Here is a 9,807-nt window from a genome sequence, read left to right on the forward strand (position 1 = left end):
TTAGTGAGTTACTCCCATCAAAACTGATGAGTCAACTCCAGGATTAGGAAAATGGAAGGTACCAAATTCCAGCTCTGACTTATCATAAGCTTCCTCTTCTGTGAGCAAAACAGTAATATATCTGAAATCCATGCAGAATAGCAATTGCTTGGCATCCTGCTTCAAGGATGACATAAAATAATAAAAAATATATGGCATAATAAAACAGCATGATGAAAAAAAAGGTGAAGTAATGCTAGTCAGCTGAGGAATGGCTGTCAATCTTTTCCCTATTTCTCTGAAGCATGCAGGGAGTTGAGACAGCAGATATTTTAAATCTTCACAGCCCTCTCCCTCATCAGCTTGTGTTTCACTGCCAAATGTGTTTTCCTAATTTCATGGCTGTGAGTAGTTGATAATAAGCACTGTTCAGCTTCCTTTTAAACTCTATCCAAACAGGAGTAAAATATTAAACAGGAAAGCCAACTCACAATTTTCAGCTGTCAAGTTAAAACAGAGAAGACCCCTATTCTCATGCCTCCTGCTCTCAGGAAAGGAAAAACTAAGTTATTTTAGAACAGGCTTTTTCAGATCTAATACTGAACAGAATTCCCCCCAAATGACTGATCACTTCAGCAAACAGATCAACACAAAAACCTGAAGCGTTTGTTAGCAGCCAATGGCAGCACAGACAATTCAAGTATTGATTTTGTAGTAAGGTGTTATTTTTGTAAAAAAACCCCAAACAATTAAAAAAACTAAAACAAACTCCCAGTTATCCAAACTTAAGGAAAAGCAGCTTCTTGGCCAAATCATAAACAAAGACCTACAGATCAAAGCACAGTCTTTAAGTGCACAGCTTCCTATAGCTTTAGACATCAGTTCCCACTGCCAGCTATGGTGCTAGAACCAGACAAGACAAGCTATACAGCTTCCCCAGAAGAGGGACAAGTTTGCATCTCTGCATGAGGGCAGATACATGAAAAGGGTATGTTGGGAGGGAAGGACCAGAAAGCAACACTCACCGCCAGGGAAACAGCTTCTGTCTGAAATGTCTGGACTAGGACTCCACCATACCAAGAATTTTAAATCACAGAGCAAAAGGCCAATTTCCTCCTGTCACCACTTAAAAGGTTACCTGGTTTCAGGTGTGGAGAGATAATGATCGTGGGTTTGTAGGATTCTGTAACGCACAAGAACATTAAAGCGTTGTCCTCTAAATTTCTCTACTTTATTACAGATTATCACAAATACCACAAAAATTGCCACTAAGAAACATACCTATGATTAATAAAATGAGTATGAATGAATATATACCAAGTTATTACAAATTACTATCAGCAATCAACGGTATCAAGCTTTAGTATGATATCAATCAATAATAGCACCAATCAGTACTGTAGTACAACCAATGACAGCAGCAGCCAAGTATCTACATACTATTTCAGATTGCTACAGCTTATCATGAATGAAGAAAACTTATCAATGGTATAACAGCAGATATACTTGTGAGTACTTATATGAATATTAATGCTATTGATATTGGAGTGAATCAGACAGAAGTCAGAAGGAGCCAAAGGATCCCAAAAGGGGGGGAACAACTTGATGCCAGAGCGAAATGAATCCACCTCAAAAGAGATGAGGATGGGCCAAGCCCATAAGACAGCTGAACAGACTCCCATTTCCAAAATTACCTACATCACAGAATCTTTTCATAGCCAGGTGTTGCTGGGGAGAGCTGAAGAGCTCATAGAAAGTTTGTGTGGGATTCAACCAAGAAGTTCGCAGACAGAGGCTCATTTTTGGATAAACATGAAGTCCTTTTTATATCACAGACCAATAAGAGAGTGTAGGTCATGAAGCAGCCAACAGATCCTGTTTATATTTAATTACATTTAATTAAATATTATTCTACATTTAATAAATTTACATTTTTCACCTGTATCAATTATTGGGGATGCTGTTTTCTGTTCCTTCAGAGCAATTTTATTTTTTCAGACTGTTTTCCACCTTCAGATGACAAACTGACGTTACAGTCTCCTTGTTTGGTGCTTATCGGTGGTATCTGTGGATGTTTCTGGTTTCTAGGTACCTTGACTGCACTTCAAAGAAGCCAGCTGCACTTCTCAAGGATGTTTTTCAGTAGTTCACAGGGCTAGTCCCCAGGCTCACAGTTCCAGGCTGGCAGCCCTTTCTCTGTCAGTTTTTTTGAACAGACAATATCTTTTGTTCAGTAATTTTCCCTTCTAGCCAGGCTGTCTTTATGGCTCCTCACATCACTGCCTAAATAGGCTATTTTTAATGAACAGTAACATGCTAAGTATACAAGCATTTGGCTCCCAGATCAACAGCATATTCAGTAAGGAAGTGGCTAAAAGGCTAAAATCTCAGATTAAAATATCAAAGTAAGAGAGATGAAATCAAGAAAAGGGTTATGGAGAAACATCTGATAAGCAGGACCTAGGCAAAAATCTTTTCCTTCAGAAATGCCAGAGTTCCACAAAATTATTCTGAAATGTTCTGACCGATTCTACCAATAAGCACTGTGCAGTGGCTACAATTTTCCATCCTGCGAAAATTAAGCATGTGCAGAGTCTCCAAGAACTTGACGATGCCTGTACTTTATTTGATATTGTAAAGCTAAACATATGTATAAATTACTGCAAAATCAAGACCACATGTGCAAATGAAGGCAATCAGGAGCAGGAAATCTGAGTTAATGATCATTCTTATGTTGAGATCCCACTTAACCCACAGAGCCTTCAGGACAGCAGCTATAGTCAAGTGCACGGTGCCCTTCCATGACCCCACCTGTTGAGCAAAAATCTGTAGGTTCCCCCAGTGTCATCTTCAGTGTTTGATACTCACTGATGTCTCAGTTTTCTGTTAAATGGTATTTCGTTTGCCACAGCTTAAAAAACAGCACTGCTGATAACACAGCAAGGGGAAAATTCACTGATACTGGGAAAAAAAAAGGAGCAATTCATATGGGTTAAAAATTACAAAAGAAGAAGATGCTGAAATGTATGAGTTTCATCAAATACCCACTCAGAACTCTCTGAAAATGAATAACTTACATCTGTTCCTATCCTTTTCACAACAGTGCCCTCAATGTGTCTTACCCAGCAGAGTTGCCTGTTGCTGGTAAGCTCTCTTTAGAAGCCTCCAAAGTTGTTGACAATTTCTCCCATGTCTCTACTGACCACATGAATAAAGAAAGCCTTGACAGAACATATGACTGCCATATAGTGAAATTTACTGCCTCATTACATGCAAATGCTTATAACAGAAGGGACTGCAGGCCTTTCCTCAGCTGCTACTTCGAGAAGTAACCTTTTCCAATGGTCTGTGACTTTGAATTTGCATGGAAACATTCACTTTGCACCCAGATCTGGGTGGCCCCTGTCAGTTTAGTTATGTGGCCACGTTACATCTTATACTTGCCTGTTTCCAGATCCCTTCCTCGAAAATTAATCGCAAAGGGCTTTCAAGCTGAAAGTTGCTTTGTATCACCTCCCACTCCATGAAGAAGAAAACAGCCACCCTAGACTGACAGTCTAAAACACTGCTAAAGAAACAGAGGCCATCAGATTCCACTGCCCTCTGAGGAAAACAGCATTTCTCTAAATAAGAGAGCCTTTATATATCATCCCTTTCAAGCAACTGCTGCATCTCCCTGACTTGTTTGGGTACTTGCAGTCACGTTCACCTTCTCATTTCCTCATAAGGCATTCTGTTTCTGGCAGAAGGATAAAGGCAGTTGTGCTCCAGCTGTTTCAAGTCCCCAAGACTCAGGGCTGAAGCTGTTTTTTTCCAGTTCCACTCAACGTCAACATATATTCTGAGCAAAGGTTTTTGTCAGGACAAACCACGTGCAAATCATGTTTAGCAAACTCAAGAGCATCAGAAAAAGGACAGACGCAGCATAAGACTTGTGCTGACCATCATTTTCTTCAGCAGCATGGGATAAAGAGAGTCTTGAGAGTTATGACATGGTGATTCCAATTCTATGAGATCGTCCATACTCAGGGTATTTGCGTGAGATACAAGAAACCGGTGTCTGAAAATCAGCTTTGTAAGAACTCTTTTGCATGATTCTAGCTAAGACACTTTACTTGCCTGTGTCTCAGTTCCTCTACTGTTCCCACCTGCACTGTGGGAGGAACATCCCATCTCCCTTTCCTAAGGTGTGATGAATCATGTACTATAGTGGCTGAGGTCATTTATGTATCTAGGCAGGTTGTACTAAGCATTTTTCACTTATGACGACAGAAAAGATGTTCAGCATCTTGTAACTGACCAGGTGATGCACAGGGTCCAATCTTAGGCTGACTAAAGACAATGGTTTATTCTTAAAGAAGCTTAAAATAACTGAGTATGTGCTTGCCAGATTGCTAAGTGATTAAAACAAAAAAAAAAAGGTAGATGTTTCTGTGAGAAACAATTGCAAAGGTAGATTGAAGGAGGAAAAGGCATGATATCATCAAGTCACAGGTTTTGTGGGTGTTCTAAACTGAGTGCTTAGAGGGTTTTCACATTTTCACAGTGTCAGTGAAACACCAGACTTGACTAGTGAAGAAGGAATTGCTCATTCTATGGTCTGGGCCACTGACTGAAAGGGCATCAGCAGCCCTTCTAAAGCACTGCTGCAAAACAATGGAATATGGAAGTTATACCTAGTACAAGAAGGGAGCAACAAGAACAGAGGGGACTTCTTGCATGTGCTCACTTGGCAATGCTTGTAAAACACCGTCCCAGGACGCAGCGCTTACCTTGGTGGGTTTGCGGCAGTGTAACGTAGAAGGCTTTACCCACAGAGGCTTTACCCTCTTAGCCTGCTTGATTGCAGTGCATGTCTCACAGTCGTGGATAACCTGGGAGATAACGTCCACGGTTAAATCCATCCCTCCCTCGCCTGTAGGTGGCATCTCTGCTCTGATGACCTGAGGCACCGTGGGCTCACTGAGCTAGGAACAACTCCCCCTCGTGCTGCCAGTCTAGATCTACCTGCGACACCTTGGGCAGCTCTGTCTGCTAGTTCATTGTTATGATGTTCCTTGTTAGCTTGACTCTTGGGCATGTGTGCATCTACCTTGCCCCCCATGGTGTCTGAGATGGGGCAGCCCAGTGAGCTGGGAAGGCAGATCCTGCTGACAGTCACTGCCATTCCCAGAGGCCAAGGTCAAGCACTAACCCACACGTGGGCTATCTGAAAGGTAGCTAGCTGCATCCCAGGGACACTTGGGCAAGCCTCAGGCTAGAGCTCCGTTCTCCATGCTGTCTGCACATAATGTGCAGGGCTCACAGGTTTTACCCAAGCTATTTTTTTTTTTTTTTAGTAGCTCAGATGTCCCTTTCGGGGAATAATGGAAAATTACTGCAGCTTTTTTTAGGAAAATAGTTCTCCAGGCTCAAGACCAGGACTTGAGGTTGGTAGGTGATGTTAAAAGCTGTCCATCTGAAAAGAAATTTTCTGTAGACCAATTGCTAGATTCTGTCTGCTGCTTGCTCACAGTCTTCAACTTGACCCTGGATTAGTCAAAACACCTCTTCTCTCCTTGCCTTAGTTTGCCATCCAGAGATAACGAAACCGATCTCATTTGTGAGGTGTTTGAGAGTGTATGAGAAATGCTGTGTATTAGGCAATAAGGATTTTTGATTAAGATGGCAAATGCTTTGGAAACCCCCAGAAGAGGTGTTGTCTATCAGTAGATTTCAGCCTATTGCCTGGTGTAACGTTGTCTGTTTTGGAACGAAAGGCCGTGCTATTGTGTCAATAGATCAAGAGCATTTCCACAAGGTAGGCTGGCCTGTCACAGTGGATGTATATCCCATTATCTTCCTGAATGCCCTTTGTTATCCCCAAGTTGCAGAGAGGGTCATTCCTTCTTAGCTTAATGATCAGTTGAATTCAGGGGGCATATTTATTGCTAAGTATATGCACACTTGTTCTTCAAAACACTTAGTCTGAAAAGGCTGGGGCCATTCTAATGACAGTGGCACCAGAGATTATACTTAGCCTACTAGTAATCTGTTTGTTGTAACCTTGAAGTCACTGAAGCAATTGACTGAACATCAGTTTCATATGGGAAAAAAAATCTCCCCTTGGAAATGGCAGTTCTTTGGTAAAGATGCCAAGAAAATGAAACGGACAGAATTTGATGCGGTCACTTTAACAAGTAACACTAAACTAAAACATAAATATGGAAATTATTTCTATTGTACTTCCAGTCTTTTAGCACAAATGAAATAATACACATTTACAGCTGTCACCAGCCACTTTGAAGGACAGAGCCATTCCAGAAGTGAAGAGGGTAATAAATATAGAATGAAATCAAAACTCCAGTGAAAGTCATACAGATTTGACCTTGCTCTAATAAAGCTGCCTAATTTATCAGGCACTGTCCATTAAAAAAAACAACAAACCTAAAGATGGTACATAGGGATGCTAAATGCTTGAATTCTGTGAATTCTCATATATGTTCATGCTATTACTGCACAGCCATATGATGGAGAAATAAAAGCTGATCAGTTGTGATCAAGAGCAAGCACCTAGGCTAGAACTGAGAGGAGAGGAAGGTGGGTAGCAGGATGTAAGGAGCATAAGTCAGGTCGTTGCCAGCTTCCACTCTTAGAAACATGAGCCAACACTCTTGCCTTTTCTTGAGAACTCTCCAGAAGGACAAAATCACTGACTTGGCCTCCTTGGCAGGACTGAACAGGGGCTGCAATCTAGCATGGTCATTCCCTGTTCCACAGCACACCTTCAGCATCTCCCTGAGTGGCATATTCTACACTTGCTGGAGAAGCAGGGAGCCATCCTCACTGTTTTCATGATGAAGCAGTCAAATGATTAGGTGTTCCCTTTGTGTGTGACACTTTTATCATAGGAGTCATGCTGAAATGGGATTTATCATATTTTGGTTTTGAAAGCACAGAAGTGCTTTCTTTGTTATTGTAGCAAATACAATCCTGGTGCTTCCAAACACTGAAGCTGAGAGAAGGATCAACAGCCATTTAGCCCCTGGAAGGCTGCCCCAAATGTGACTAAATGTGTCTGGGGGTATTAAATGAATGCTGAATGCAGCAGCTGGCACCTGTGGAGATCCAGGGAAAAAAGCGCATAGTTTTAACGCCTGGGATGGATTTTTAGGGCCAAATGTAAGATGCATAGATCTATCCATTTCTCAGTATCAGTAGCCTCAGCTAGAGACTCAATAACCTAGCAGCAGGGCAAAGGAGAGGGTGAAGTGCTCCTACTGGGAGTAGCTCTTTGATTAAAGAAAGGAATGCTTTCACAGCAGTCAGCTTTCCAGTTGGTACATCACTAATTCATCAAGACTGCTTGTATGCAGGTTTCCCTTTTAAATTTCCAGTCTGTTTCTCAGATCCTGCTGAGTTTAACTAGGTATATGTCCTCTCTTCTTTAAGACCAAACCAAAAACTGCACGATGGCCAACACCTGTTTCTACTCGCCTACAGTAAATTAAATACTAAGAGAAGATGGACAATATTCTGTAAAAGTACTCAGTGCTGTAAACACTTTCATCCCCCCAAAACAGTGGTTATTACAATTTGATAAAAACTATGCCTTTAAAGAGAAGGTTAAAAAAATTAATCAATGTGCTACCTACAAAAAGCACATTTACATGCAGAACCAACAAGGAAAATAAGCTGAAAGAATAGGGCCAGTGAAGACCATGGGGCCCATGGGTAGTGTCTGAACTTCTTAAGTTCCTAGGCACATCATACCCATATGGAGAGGAGAGAAACCTAACACGAAATCCTACATCCACACACATTTACTAGGAAAGGAATGCTAAGCTACTTCCTAGTGTCTGGAATGCTGTCAGTTTGGGATCCAGCAAGCAGTATTTCTCAGTTCAGGCTCTCAGTATCTTTTTTATTATTATTATTATTTCCCAAGAGCTGATTAAGATTCACTCTTCGAAATGAGAGCAAAACAATGCTTGGGACTCTCCAGCTAATATAAAGGGGCTCTGTTAGAAGCCCCTTCAGTCAGGTTGAGCTGCCCAGAACAACCAAAGAGCAGAAGCAGCACTTGGCATTAGCCTTGCTCCATTTCCACTGTGCACAAGGGAACAGATGCTCCTCAGTTCCCCTGCATTTCTACCTCCTTTTCAAAATATGACAGAGAGGAGAACATATGACATTGCTATGCCACACCCCTCAGCCTGCTTCCCTCTGCCCGGTGATGAAGTGCAGCACCTCAGCTGCTTGCCTCCATCCTTCTATCTCACTCTCTCCATTTTCCTCCCCTATGCTAAGGGAGAAGTAGGGAAGCTGTTGATGTTTCTCCAGCTCACACTCTCTCTGTGTCAGTAGGAAAAACTGCAGAGAGAAAATAATCTGGTCCTTGAGCAAATGCTAAAGCTTGCAGCTGTGGGTGAAGTTCTGCAGCAGGTTCTGTTCCCCTCTCAACGAACTCCTAGCAGTCTCTCACAGCTGACAACTAGTTAGCCAGGATTCTTGATCAGAAACCAGGTTTTACACTCAAGGCTGTTATATCAAAAATAGATACAACCATCCTATTCCCATATACAGACTCTTCCCATCCTGTCTTGGAAAGGAGTCTGCCAGAGATGCACATCGGGGTGGGGGGGGCTCCCAGCCCCACAATGACTACCAGTCTCCTGCAGTGCCTGGAAGGTCAGTGGCTGGTTTGTTTCTGCACTATGATCAGGCTGAAGTAGGAGCAAGATGTGTGGCTATAAAGGCACCTGCATTTCCAGGCATTTGAACAGTCCAAGACGGTAGCTATTGGATATATCACAATTCTGAACTTCAGCAGTTATTGACCCAGACCTGCCTTTGGTGCCCAAATCCGTTATTCTAGTCCTAAATTCCTTAGCCGGGTGTGAGAATTTGAGTGTCCTGTTTGCAATGTACTTTATGTCAGTGTGCTTTGTACAATGTACTTATGTCCATGTACTTTGCAATGTATTTTATGTCAGTGCTGCTGTGGTTTCAACCAGAGGTGACTGTGTAGTTCTAAGTGAAGTCGTGCATGTTGGGGGTAAGCTGTGTGCACAAATACAAACATCTACAGCATCTTCACGGAAAACTTAAAAACTGAGAAGTTTATTGGATTGAACAGATGAAAATAAATAACAAAAGTGGGGGCTCATTAAGTTCAGTTGTTTATATTCATTTATACTCATTCCAGCTGTGGATAACGTGTTTGAGAATAAACTGTATTGTAGATGACTGTGAGTAAGACAGCATTCTGCCTTGTGTCTGCCCATCAGCAAGCTCTGGGAGACTTTCTTTAAGCAAAAAAACCCAACCAACCAAAAAAAACCCCAAACAACAAAACCCTCACACAAACAAAAACCCCTCCAAACCTTTCCAAGGTTACTTTTCCTTCCATAAGGTTCTTTTCATAAAGCTTTATGCTCCAATAGGAATGTACTTTATCTAAATAGTAGGACCATACACATGTTTATGTTTGGCAGTTTACTCAAAAATAGTATGAAAATATTCTTAAAATACTACAGCTTGAAACAACGCATGACAGAAACAGTCTGCAGGCCTAGCATGCAGAACAGGAATCACAAGGTTCTGATGGACAACAGGGAAGAGTACAGATTACCAGGTATTACATGATTGTTCTCATTAAAAATAGTGAAACATTAATTACATTACAGGAAATACTAAAAATACAGTAAACTTTGCAGTTTGTAGGTTCTGTAAGAAGAATGGGTTTAGTGCTGTATTAGTTATTATTGAAGCTCAAACAGTACTAGCTCCTTAAACTACAGTGGCATTGCATATACATGCCAGGATCTGCAGTTTGAATAGCACTGG

This window comes from Myiozetetes cayanensis, unplaced genomic scaffold (genome assembly GCF_022539395.1).
Source record: "Myiozetetes cayanensis isolate MyiCay16 unplaced genomic scaffold, myiCay2020 scf1, whole genome shotgun sequence".
NCBI lineage: Eukaryota > Metazoa > Chordata > Aves > Passeriformes > Tyrannidae > Myiozetetes > Myiozetetes cayanensis.